This window comes from Chinchilla lanigera, unplaced genomic scaffold (genome assembly GCF_000276665.1).
Source record: "Chinchilla lanigera isolate Chin_1 unplaced genomic scaffold, ChiLan1.0 scaffold00205, whole genome shotgun sequence".
Taxonomy (NCBI): Eukaryota; Metazoa; Chordata; class Mammalia; order Rodentia; family Chinchillidae; genus Chinchilla; species Chinchilla lanigera.
The window spans coordinates 118,112-132,431 of record NW_004955606.1 but is presented as its reverse complement, the minus strand read 5'-3'; positions in this window follow the sequence as shown (position 1 = coordinate 132,431).

The following is a 14,320-nucleotide window of genomic DNA, read 5'->3' as shown; positions in this document are numbered from 1 at the left end:
TCTGCCCTTCCCCCATGAGAGAGAAATAGGCTTATCCTGGGAAAGAGGTTCACGCAGAAGTATGACTTGCTTGAGCATTTTCATTATGCAGTTGTTCGTTTTACCCAGAAATGCTTCACTGCACATATAGTGCAAATTCTATTTCAGTACAGAAAATAATTTCTAGACTCTAGTATCATGTTGCTTTTGACAGGAGTCACAGTTGGAAGGTTCATCTTGCTCTGAATGTCACTAGTTCCTTTTAAAAGAAGAGAGCTCATTTATTTTAAACATGTGAAATCCTTAGCCTTTTTTGCTTTTTATTTTGAGACAGGCTCACTAAGTTATTCAAGCTGAGCTGGAACCTGAGAGCCCTCTGTCTCAGCCTTTCAGAATGCTGAGATTACAGGAATACCAAAAAGATGCTTTCCTGGAAATTGGTCTAGAATCTGCACACCTAGATATTGATCAGCCTGGGGTTGTAATTAAGCACATCTTAAGCATTATTACAAAGATCTTGATCCTGCCTTCTCCACCAAAGAGTGTGCAAGGTTTTATTCATTCACAAGGAGAAAGGACATAAGAATCACACAGTTTATTTAAATAAACTTCTACCATTTTGGCCATTTGGTCTGAGAATTTGCATTTTAGAAATGGTTCCTCATGTGATTCTGGTGAGTACTGCTAGTTAAAAGTAACCACTCTCAGAAATTTTTACTTCTGTAATTTGATCTGTAAAACAAGCTATGGTGATCAAAACTGAGGGTCTTTGGAATGAACTTAACATTGACTGTTTTACTTTGGGTTGGATGCTGGCTTTTTTACTCCCAGTGAACTCTTTTAATGTCACACTGGGTTAGCCTATAGAGTAAACAGAAGATCAAGAAATAAATCATTGAATAATGATGATCCTATTTAATCCCTGATCCCAAGCACATTGAAGGTTAGAAAGTGTTCCATTTTACCTTTCATTTATAAAAGTCAGTCAGTTTCCTTATGTATCTGAATTGTGTCTCTATTCTTGCAACAGAAAGTCATACATTTTATGGTTTCCTAAAAGGGTCTCTCCTTTACTTCCTTTTAAGAGGTACAAAGACATGAATAAGAAGACTTTGATTAATGGTGTATGCCTGGCTTGTTTGCTTGCTTGTTTTCCTTGTTTGATGTTCTCTAATTTCTTTTGATCTGTGAACTGCAGTCCGTTGGTGACATTATTCTGGGAAATTGTTGGCCACTATTTCTTCAGATATTTGTACCTTTTCCCTCTCAAATTCCAATTACATTTGGATTAGATTGTTTTACAGCAATGGGATTGATAGCCCATAGTTTTTGGGTGCTTCGCATCTTTTTTTAAACAATTTTGTGTTCCCTCTGTACTTCCTTTTGAATAATTTCTATTGATCTCTTTTTGAGTGCAGAATTCTGTGCTTGGCTACATGGAATCTTCTGATGAGCCTGTCAAAATCATTCTTTATCACTGTTGCCATGGTTTTTATTTCTAGCATTTCTTTTTTATTCATTTTAGAATTTCCAGGTCTCTGTGGAAATAACCCACCAATTTTGCATGGTGCCACCTTTTCCACATAGACATAATCATACTAATTAGTTGATTTAAATTTCCTTTCAGAAAGTTCTCATTTGGTGGTAGAGCTAAGTCTAGTTTTTATGATTGCTTGGTCACATGGGAATGTGTCATTTCATGTGCTGTATAGATCATAATTCTTTTCAGTTAAATGTTGAATAGGATCATAGAAACTGAGATAAATAGCGTTTGCACTTAAAATGAGTATGTATTTCTTTGGCTGAACCTTTGGTGTAAGGGTTTCTCAGTCTCTTGAGAAATGTGTGGACCACATTTAATTAACTTGTATTTTTAAAAGTGAAATTGTTTGGTTTTAATGGTTCATGACTTTTTCTATAAGCTATGTTTCACTGAAATAGTCAAAGTAATTGAATCAGAACCTTCACACTTGGTTAAAGCATACGACCCTGGACTTAGCTAACTGCTGCTGAGAAGTAGTTATTGAAGCAGTTACAGTTCTCATTAAGTTTACACTAGCCATAGATGTTCATTTACTTTTTAAAGCAAACAATCTGTAAAGGAATTAACTGCCGAACATCCCACCTGTGGCAGGTAATAATTTTCTTTATCACTGGCTTTTAACTTAACCAAACACTAACAAAGCCCAGGAAGTCCCAATGGGAAGCATTTTCCCTTTGTAAATAATGATCAAGCTTTTTATGCCCATAAATAAAATTTCTTCTCACGCTTTTTTTTTCCCTGTCTGAACTGGGGATTGAACACAGAGCTTTTACACATGAACCATTTTAAAATTTTGAGACAGGGTCTCACTAAGTCATTAAATTGTCCAGGGTGGGTTCAAACTTGCAATCCTCCTGTTTCAGCCTCCCAGGATGCTGGGTTTACAGGGATACATCGCCACACCCAGCTAACATTCTTTTGTTTTTCTTCACCACAGATCTATTAGGCTATCATTTTTTATCATTTTCATCAAATCTGAAATAGGTACAGTCCTTACCCAAAGACCTCTGCTAACTGCTGGAGGTTTTTTAGAGCACTGAGCTTAGAAGATTCTTACCCAGCAAATGCTGTTGGCAGGGATACTAATGTGCATGGTTGAGGTCAAGCTTCACTTACTTCCCTGGCTGAGATTTGTGCTTGACTCTGTAACATGTGTCTCCAAATGGTGTGGTGTGTCAGTGGCTTTGCCTGGGGTATCTTCTCTTTAGATCTATCAGACTCACTCCTTCCATGAAGTATGTGCCACCACGAAGGGAGACGCAGGGTAGTGGGTGAGATTCTGGTCTAACCATTAGGAGGGTGGCACATAAATCTGGGTTCTGCTACTCCCTGGACTGTCTTCTCTAGCTCGTCTGGCTTCTCTAAGCCTTAGTTTCTCCATCTGAAAGCTAGATCATGTTCTCCTTAGGATCCCATCCAGCTCCAAAAGATCCATGTCACTCTTAAAAGAGGAAAACTCCTGTTAGTCTCATGGAACTTCTGTCTTCATCATTGCAGTTCCATGGAGAAAATGAAACTTTCCTTCAGGAACATCAGACCAGTGGTTAGAAACAGCTTTTTTCAGGGTCTATAAGTTTTGAAAATTTTTTTTGACAGAAGCTGATAAGAAAAAATGTTGTTTTAAAAGAGCAGAATATATTTACTAAGGGAAGGAAAGTTTCTGTCTGAGAGAGGGACAGAAGGGGACCCATGTGGGCTGCCAAGGAACCTACCTTTTCTAGGGACTTTTATAGAGCAAATCCATGAAGTGAGGTGGGACCAAGGTGAGAAACATGGGAATTCACAAAGTGGGTATGAGGTGGGACAAACTAATAAGATTACAAGCATAATAGTTCAGGTGAAGTTGATTATATCAGATCAGTTTGGAAGTGAGTCACGCAGTAAGCGGGCATGAACACAGAACAGGGGCTTTTCCTGTAGGGGGCTGGGTTAGTGACTCTTCCTGGCTTTTTAAAGGTGATTGATACCTATTTAGAATAAGGTCCATCCCGAGGGAGGTTTGTGGGTACACTTGTTTAACCTTTTGTCTTGAGGTCTGGCCCACAGCAGAAGTGCCTGTCTCTCCCACAGTTGTAAGGTATCTTGTCTTCCACAGTGGCTCCTTCAGGGGCCCAGCCCTGTCTGAGTGCCTATATGTCTGTCTATTCAGTTGCCTACAACACTCCCCGCTCTGAAGAAGTGAACTGCTACGAGGGAATAATGGGTGATGCCCTCCGGCTTTTTGAGGCTGAACAGGGTCTGAGTTTTTGATCAGCAGTCAGAGATGTTCTCCAGGGATTCTATCTAAATGCTCTCAATAAACAGGAGACATTTTCATCTTGGGTAGGTGTATAGGTTTAAGTCTGGAGGAGACAAAGCCAAACGAACAATTAAGTATGCATGGGCCAAATAATAAGATCAACAGGATAATTATAAATACAGTCAACAAAGATTTTCACCAAGAGAAGCCAGTACTAGCTTCCCATAAAGAGCACAAGGATTTAAGTCTGACATATCATTGATCTGTTGTCTAATATCTTGAAAAGTTATTGAGATATTAACAGAAGAATCAGGAATGTACCCATAACGTTTAGTTTTTATAACTGTATAAGCATCCCCTGTGCTGCTGTCAGAATTTCTAATGTCATCTGATTTTGGAAGATGACCTGTTTTATTACTTTTACTTTTTATTTAGGAGAGAGAGAGATCAGCTGTGGTGTCATTTAGGGCCACTGAGTTAGTTGAGGCCTTGATACATGTCATATAATCCTCTCTCTAGACAAGATCTTGTGGATCTTGGTAAAAGGAATCTAAAAGTAATCTAGCATATTTGTTATAGGTTTTATCTGTATGATTACCTAGGGTCTGATATCCTATAAGCAGGAACAAACTTTTTAAGAAATCATAGCATGTATAATCAAAGTATGAGCATTAGAGCTGACAGGTAAGTTTAGGAACTATTTTTAAAGGATAGCATTGTAACCCACTGGCTCTTAGGCTCCTTTACTGATGGAGTCTAGCATTTTGTGGTAAGTCCCTCTAGCTTTAGTTACAATTATCTCAAAATTTTTATGACTTATGAAAACCAGATTAACACCTTATTTTGACCAATGAAAAACTCCTTTAAGTTTTTGCGCATGAACAATGATATGTACTACATCTGTAAAAACCAGTCTCAGCATCATTTTGATTAGTTGGTAACTGGGATATATATTACAGTATTTAGACAGGATAAAATCTCTCCAGGATAAGAGCTAGGCTTTTATGCATAACTAAAAGGAATGAGTGAAAAGAAACTTATCCCAGTTATAGCTTAAGATATGAGATACATATTTTTTAGCGAATGTTTTTATTGAGGTATAAAGACTGGAAGAGAGGGCAGGGTTGGAGAAGGACAAGAGACCTGTATTAATGTCCAGCAATAGGCTGGTTTTTTTTTCCTCTAGTCATGATTACTCAGGGCCCCTCCGTGGAGCTGACAGAGAGGACAGTTCAGCCAAAGGGAGGAGGAAGTCCCAGGCCCTTTAGTCTTTTTGGACCACCTGGGAAGATGAGTATGCGCTCTGGGGCCTCTGCCTCAGAACCTCAGAGTGCAATCTTGCTTCCAGTGGCTACCTTGGCAGTCCAGGCATGGCTTGGGGAACCTATTAAAGCAGTTCCTCTTAAGGTGACCTGGCTTTTGACAGTGGTAGCAGATGAACCTAGCTGTTGAGCTCATCTTGGAGCCCAGAGAATCAGACTTAGAGTCTGTTATTTTTGAGGTCACACAAAGGCAGCCACCTTTTGATCTCTTTGTTTTCTCTCCCTGGTTTTTTCCGAGTCCCGATTATAGAATACTAAGGAGGTAGTTTTTACTAAAGTATCAAGTGAGCTACCTGGAGCAAAAACTATCTTTTGTAGATCTTTTTTAATATCTGGTGTTGAACATACCTTTGAGCAGAATCTGTCCTTCTATTGAATCAGGAGCTATGGACATGTGTTTTACCAATGACTCCAGTAAGCGTTCTAAGAAAGCAGAGGGGTTTTTCTCTTTCTCCTGATAACTAGCTGCAAATTTAAAATAATTAGAAGGCTTGGTTTTTATCCTTCTTAGACCCTCAAGAATACACACCTGAAAATGTCTATTGCTTCAATCTCCTGTCTGGCTGTTAGGCCAGCAGGGGTCTTAGGTAGGGATTGCTTGGGCTCTGTGGGAACTGGTTGTTCCCCTGGCCATCTATCTTCCAGTCATTTAAAATTAACAATACGATCTTCATCCCCCAATGTAATAGCAGCTTGTAATGCTGTTTGTCTATCGTTAGAAGTCAATGTTTGATTTAAGATTAACATTACATCTTTCCAGCCTAGCTTATAGGTCTGAGTAAATCCTCTAAAAACATCAATGTACTTATCATTTTCCTAGTTCTAGCTTGATCTGCTTTAAGTCATTGAGAGAAAGAGACATATGAACATAGGTAGTCTCAAATGGTTCATAATTATACCTTGAACATAAATATGAATTATTTCTTAATGTAACAAAGATTTGAACATAGCACAGTTTTGACCATCTTCCCTTCTTTTTACAGTATGACTTTTGTTGTAAAAGAACATCAAAATTAATACTTCCCTCTGCATATTTTGGCTCTAGGAGATAGGGAGGCCATATGCTAATGCAGAAAAATATTAAATGGCTCTTTTTTAATGTGTAAGGCTCAAACATCTTCCAACGCTTAATGATGCACTCCAAAGGAGTAAGAGACTTTGACTGTGAATACCCCATGTCTGAAATATAAAAAGAAATAGTTTAGGTCTCCCCTCCTTATTTCTAATTGATCTTTATGCCTCAAGGCATCTCTCAAGTCAGTTCCATTCCATAGCAGTTGGATGGCATCTGGAGAGAGCAGAAGATAAAATCTGACCACCCTCAGACTCGTGCGCAATTTTATCCTCCCGGAAACTCATGAACAGTGCACTTACCCATATTGGACATTCATAAGCATAAGTTACAATTGATCTAGTGACAAGAATGTCTAAAGAAGGAAGCATAACTTTGTAATAAACTATTTTATTCTTTGGGAGAGGGCATATATAAGAAGGTAAGTTGGAAGCAGAGCACTTTTTCTGCTGTGCTGTGAAAGAGATCACCTCTGGAGATAGATAAAAGAGAGACAACTACCTTGAGGAGTTCCACCCTGGGCCCTAGGACAAAGAAATCTCCAAGACACTTGTGTCCTGCATCTTATCACCAAGGCAACCTTTCCTAGCTGCAGAACAAGGCTATGTTTTATTTAAACTTTAGGAGCTCACAGGTTAAACTTGTATTTATCATCTAGCAATCACATTTTACATGTTGGTAAAGGCACATTAGTTAGGCTGACTGAAATCTCTTTCTTACTCTTAGCATATGTAAGGCACAAATGTAACTTATTTCCTGCTAGCTGCTGTGAAATGTGAATTCTTGCAAGTTGCATCAGCCTAATTTCTGAAGGGAAGGGTAGTTAAGTAGTTCTACTTAAAAGCTTAAGGAGAATTTCTAGTTTACTAGAAGAGAGAGATAAGTATTATAGATAAGTGGAGATTTTTCTGCAGTCAGGAGCCAGTTTCCACTGAGAATCTTTCAATATCCGCCAGAGAGTAGCCCTGGCCTTGACCTGTCACTTGTCAGTGTCTATTGGCCCACACAACCAGAGATCAGTCTCCAGAAAGGAATCAAGCTGTCCATCTGGTCGACATTCCATTGGCCATTGGCTTGAGTGGGGATTTACCAAAGAGATGTTGGGGAAACCTGTCCTCTGTTTTAAAGAGTGATAGCTGTGCTAAGAGCATTTAACTAGCTGGCAGAGTAACCACTGTTTGTCCAAGTTTGGGATAGTTAAAAGCCTGAACATGATTACCTAGCACTTTATAAGTTCACAATAAATGTTTTAAAGTCTATAACTCATTATCAAAGTGTTTTTCCTATACATATAAATGATAATTCGACCTAGGAGAAGAGGAACGGTCAGAGAACTCCCTTAGATTAAATGTGTTCTGGTCCCAGAAGTGTATTGTTTTTAGGATTGGCTCCTTCTGGTGTCACCCAGAAGTTGGTTCTCTCCACTGTGTCTCAGGTTCGGTTTCCCGAGGGAGACCTGCCCAGAACACTAAGCCAGGACATGGTTTTTATGGGTGTCCTCCTATACGGGCAAAACCTCGATGTCTCATCTGACCCAGAGACGGGATATGTGTTTCTAGGGTGTCTTCTTCGGCATTAGCAAACTCTCATTTTCTATGGGCTTAACTTAGTTGGAACTGTCCAGAGTTCTTTTTTTTCTTTTTCTAATTTTGCACACTTCTAAAAAGGAAAGTACAAAGTGGTAGAAAAAGATTAAGAGTAAGGCCAGAGAAAGGAAACTGAAGCAGAAAAGACTTGACATTTCCTCTAGGGTCAGAGCCAGTCTGTCCCAGTGAAAGCTGTCCTCCAAGTCTTAAGAACGGCCACCAACCTGATATCTTTTTTAAATGCTGGAAGAGGTCCCATGTTTTATTATATAGGCATGTATATTTTCTAAGTCTAAGCTATATTTTATTTTAAAAGACCCATTTTATAGAAGTTTATGTTAAAGTCCATTAGGGGGCATGCTAATGTTACTCTTTCTAGTGCTATTGTCTAAATAAAGTAAAGCAAGGACTACCAGTAAATTTAGTAACTAGTTCAAATGCAACATATGCAAAAATAAAACAGGAATAACATGTCCCATTAAAGAAATATCATTACCTTATAGCCTTCCCATGTTTTAACTTAAGATTTATCAACATTTTAACAAAACTATATAAGACAAAGCATAAGCAATTATAAGCAATGGGCAAAGACATAAAATTTGAAGCATAAAAATTTGTTACCTAAATGAGTTTGAATCCAGAGTCTATGAAACAAAAGCAAACTCTTACCTCCATCCAATAATCTCAGTGAAAGACCTCCAAATGATATAGGGGAAAGAAACTCCCAACCTGAAAGATTTCTGGGACAAGTTCATGTTCTCTAAAATTGAAGAATAAATTTTAGGAACAACAGAGGTTAAGAGCAGAATATATTCATTGAGGGAAAGAAAGCTTCTGTCTGAGAGAGGGACAGAAGGAGACCTGAGTGGGTTGCCAGGAAAAAAGTTAATGAGAGTTGAGTGAGTTGGGGAAAATATTAAGATACTCTCTAGTAGATCTATCTAATAGATAGATCTATTATCCCTGAAAAATTTTTAAATATAGGAGTTAGCCTCTGATGCAAAGTAAGATGTAATTTCATGGTCTTGCTCAAAGAATCATATGGGACTTTAGGGTTTTTAAACTATAGAAGGATGACAGAGAGAGATGAGGATGGTGCTTAAGATATGGCATGTGTCCTCAAATTCTGTCCTTTTTTTCCTCAGCAGGGAGGACACATCTTTAATTCCAGGGTCTATCTTTGGCCTCTGACATTACGGATTAGAGCAAGCCTGCCCGAGCAGCCTGACAAAGGTTTCTCATTTGAAAAGGAAGCACTGCAAATTTGTTGCATGCTCCTCTCTCAACAAAGCTCATCTCAATTATATTGTTGAGAAGTCACAAGCTGAACATTAACTCCGTTTTACTTTTTTGCTTTGCCAAGGAATCTTTTTGGACAAAAGAGAAAAGAGTTTGTAGAAGAAAGACAAGTGAGAAAAGTGTGTTAATTTATTTACACATTTAAGCCTCTTTATACAAGTTGTTCCCTGTGGGCTCAGTCCTTGGCCCTGTGACTGCCTGTTTGCAAATCCTTTTCCTCCCAGTCAAGGTGGCCTTTCTCAGACCTGAACTCTTTCCAGTCCTAGCATGGAAATTATCCAGGTTAAGGACAGGGACTAGGCCAGATGGGAAACTGCAGAAGTAACTTTCATCAGGCTGATTTGCAGCCTTCATCCACTTACATAATAAAAGGAAATTCTGACAGTGATGCTTTTGGTATGCCTACAAATATTGAATGTGCTACTTTCCAAAGAATGGGTGACCTCCTCCTCCACTAGAATCATAGGCTGTAATGTGGCTAATGGGGCTTGCTTTGAATCAGCCCCAGATGTGAGACTCCGTGACACTTAAAGCACATTTATTTCTTGGAAAGATTTTCAGTGTTACTTTCAATTATTCCGAGAAAACAATAGCCATCATCTGCTATTGTTCTACTGTCATTATAATCAAAAGAAAGCTTTTTAGAAACTCTGAAATAATGTCTATTGGTGATTGTGAATTACAAAATTGTGCTTTTTAAAAATTAACTGTATCAGTTAGAAAGACTAACAGATTAGTTAACTACATCAATTGCAAGTTGTCATAAATTAGGCATCTTGAAGGTGTACACCTGTTTGGAAAGAATAATGGCTTTTAACCACAAACCAGACATATTTGCCTTTGACATTTATTCCAACCTTGTGTTTAAACATATGTCACTGTAAAGTTCTATAAGTAGATGGAAATTATGCTTATTATCTGTTATAATGCATAAGACTGGCTTTGGTAATGGATAGATAGTTTATTATAATTATTTATATTTCATTGAGTCACCCTCATTGAGTCACCACTTCATCATCTTCAAAATTTCAATGGCAAATTAGAGACATAGTGATCAACTCTTCAGTATCAGCCTGATGCCAGGCGTGAAAAACAACATCTCTCATTCTCAAAAGAAACCTTTGGGAAGGAGACCAAGAGATGAAGAGAGAGGGTAGGGAAGGGAAAGGGAAGTAAAAAGAATTCAGATGAGTTGTATACACATACTAACTCCCAACAATGAATGCAATCATTATGCATGGCAAACATGCACTAATAAGTATGTTAGAAATAAATAAGAAACCTTCCAGATCATTCCATGAAGAGGCAACCCAAGATTCAGAATCTGATTTGTATGTTATAAAGTTGGCCATTTTTCTTCCTTGCCATGTCCAATCTTTAAAATAAATACTAACTAAATATTATAGCTTAATGGCACATAGCTTAATGATTTCTTACTAAATACATTACACAATTTCCCAAGATTTGCCTCTTTCATGATATGTAGGATATTACATAATTTCACAAAGACTATTTCAAATATAAAGACACCTTTCCAATAATGTAACAGAAACCCATGGGAAAAGATAGCACAAATAGAATGAGACTACAGTGATGCCGACTTCAAACTCTATGTTTCAACAATACATATCTTCATTAAAGAAATAATTCAAGATTGAGCCTCAAACGTCTTCTGCTCTTAGTCTATATGTCTTTTCACTAACTGCTAAAAATTTGTTTGCAATTTAAAATATCTTTGACATAGGCCAAAATGCCCTGAAATGTCAAATTCATTTGTGTTTTGTTTCTTACACTCAAATGCTTCTAATAAATATATTGTCAGTCACAGTGCAATTTCCAGTTTTCTTTTTGAATAAGTGAAAGAGCTTGGAAGCATCTTCTGTGAGTCTGTGCTTCGGAGAGTCTTTCATTTATGGAGTGCAGGATATATGGGTTGGTCTAATTCCTCTATCACAATCTGTGTAATAGGAAATTGTGCAGTAGAGAGCCTGAGTCCTGAATTAGTATCTTACATGTGATGTTGAACAAGTTGTTTTGTTCTAAGCCTGAGCTCTATCATATGTACACTAGGGAGGATAATACCAATGCCTTGTATGGAATTCAGTCATAGAGTAGCTGGTCTGAAATTATCATTATTACTTTTTGTGTTGAGAGTATGTTCCAGGGGTTATACATAAACACATTAAATGGATTGTTGTTATGTTCACAATGGTGATGTTTGCACATATGTGACATCTGCTTTATGTCGAATTAAGAGTTTTGCCTGGACTCACATCTGAATTCACAGACTATCTTTTCATTAGGAAGTAGATTATTTAAAATTATGTTGTAAAGATTCTATTTGCCACAGTGTGGTTTTTAGTGATAGCACTTAAACAGTGGATTAACCCTTCAAATTTTCATAATAATATAACACTAATATATCTCACTGGTGCACAGAAATACAGATTCTTTTAATGTTTCAGTGAACAGAAATGTAAAAATTAAAGGTGCAGCATTAGAGAGAACCATTTTTTAAACCCAGTCTGCTATTCTTTCAGCTCCAACAAAACTTATAGACAAAATTCCTTATATGCAAAGGAAAACTTATATGCAAAATGCAGTGATTTTCTGTAACATGGTATCATGGGCAAATGGTAGCTTTTTCTGTTATATTCACTCCATCACCCTCATACTTCCAGCAGATGGAAGGCTCTATATCTATTCTTATTTTACATTTAATGCTTCATTCCAGGCATAGTCTCTCAGCAAATATTTTCAAAAATGTTTAGCCAACTTAATACCATATCTTTCTGAGAAGAACAATGAAGAGTGTGAAATTTTATACTACTTGCACATCAAGTTGGCCTACCATGGTTTTATAGATGATGACTACTATGGCTTGTGTCTAGGTGTCCACCAAAGCCTCATGCAGTAATAGGTGGGACTTTTCAGACAGAGGTGGTTGAATCTAGTGTGATTCTGGGATTACGTGTGTGATGTTGATATTAAGGGTGTGTGATTACTAACTTAGACCAATGATTAGCTTGGCATAGTTTTGGGTGTAGATAATGAGAAGGGCAACCCTGGGGATGGGTGGTCTGGAAAGGGTAAAAAGAAGAGGCAGGCTGCTGCTGCTGTTTCTTCACTATTTCACTGCTTTGCTGCCTTTTGCCTTCAATGAACTGTTTCACCACTGTGATGCCCCTCTGCCATGCTACCCAGCCTTGTACGGAGCCAACAAGTGTGGACTGAAACCTGTGAGCCAAATAAATCTTTCTCCTCCAACTTTGGGTGTCAAGTATTTTGTCTCAGCAATAATAAAAGTAACTAAAGCATCAGCAGAAGAAACAACCCTCCCAGGTGAAAGACAAAGGATTTTAGCATGAGTATTAGCAGGTAAGATCATGTTGCACAAGTCTCATAGGGTGTTGTGGATAGAGTCAGACAAATACATGGACAGGCACAGAGTTGCATTACAGAAGAGAAACATTGATCTTAGGGAATCAAAATTCCATATAAATATGTCAGTATGCCTACTCTTTATTCCAGATAGAAACACTCTCACCTTTCAGATTAGAAGTATGCAAAAATGAAAGAAGCCATGAAAAATCACCATGCAACAGTTTCCCTCCCACATTACACAAGTTTGTGTGCATGTGTGTGTGCACACACATGTGGGAGAATAGATCAAATGCTTTATCAAAAGCCTTTAACTCAGCTGTCTAACTCTATGTAACCAAGAAAGTAATATTAAATTAATTGTGGCTAGTAGTGGTTCTCAAAATCTGGCTGCTTCAAAAATATTCTAAGACCACACCCCACCTCCCCACTCCCTTGCAGAGCCAAGATGAGACCCAGACAGCTTTGGAAACCTCAGTAAGCCACCCTTCCCCTTCCCCAACTGGCATGGGAGCCAAGCTGAGCCTGGGATAGCTTTGAGAGCCTCAGTGACCACACCTGTACACCATACCCCCCCCCATGTTGTAGTCAAGCTGAGCCCAGGGCAGCTTTGGGATCATTGGCAACCACACCCCACATCCCCACATCATTGCAGGAGCCATGTTGAGAACCAGCAACTTTGGGTCCTTGCACTGCCACTTCCACACCATTGCAGGAGTGAGGCTGAGCCTCAGGGAGCCTCTGGATCTTTGAAAACGACAAAACAAAGGAGCAAAATGCAATCTCACACCTTCGCCCCACCCAGAACAACTCCAGGAGACATCAACACAGAAAAGCTTGGATGTCATACACCTGAAATTTCTGAAATGAGAGCCATTGAAGTAAAGAAACAACTCCATCAGGCCATAGAAGACATCAGATCAGAAATAATCTCTCAGGTAAAAGAAGAAATTACAACAATAATGAAAGAATTGCTCAGCATATCTAAAGATGTAGAAAAAAATAGAAGAGCACAGAAAAATGGTGGAAATCTTGAATGAACAATATAGGAAAGAATCAGAATGCATGAAAAACATTCAAACAGATATCCAGGATTTTAAAAATTCCATCAAAATGTAGCAAAACTGCTTGAACAAAACTGAAGACAAACTCTCAGACCCTGAAGACAGCATTGAACCTAATGATCATGAAATGAAGGATCTCATGGGGTTGGGGATTTAGCTCAGCAGCACAGTGCCTGCCTGGCAATCACAAGGTCATGAGTTTGATTCCCTACACTGGAAAAAAAACAAAACAAAAAAAAGAGTACTGAAATGAAGGATCTCATAAAAATAACAAGGAACCAGGATAACAATTCAACAGTTACAAGAAGATGCAGAGAAAAAAATGTAAGAATAATAGGTGCCAACAAAACAGCATAAGTCAATACAAATGACATAAAAAAACTTTTTGCAGAAGTAAGAGCAGAAAATTTCCCAAGCATGGAAAAAGGATCTAACATACAGTAAGTGAGGCATATAGAACTCCAATTAGCCATAATTCAAATAAATCTACACCTAGACATAATAATCAAGATCACAGTAATTCAGCAAAAGAACAGAATACTAAAAGCTGTTAGAAAAAAGAAACAGATCACTTATAAAGCAAAGGCCATCAGAATCATGACAGATTTCTCAACACAAACTATCAAGTCAAGAAGAGCTTAGAGCAAAGTATTTCAAGTTTTGAAAGGAAACAACTTCCAACACAGATTGATGTACCCTGCAAAGCAATCCTTCAGATCTAATGGAAAAATAAAATATTTTAATGATGAAGAACAACTGAAGAAATTCATGATCATCAAACCAACCCTATGAAGAGTACTAAAAGATATTCTAGAAAAAGATAAAAATAACCACA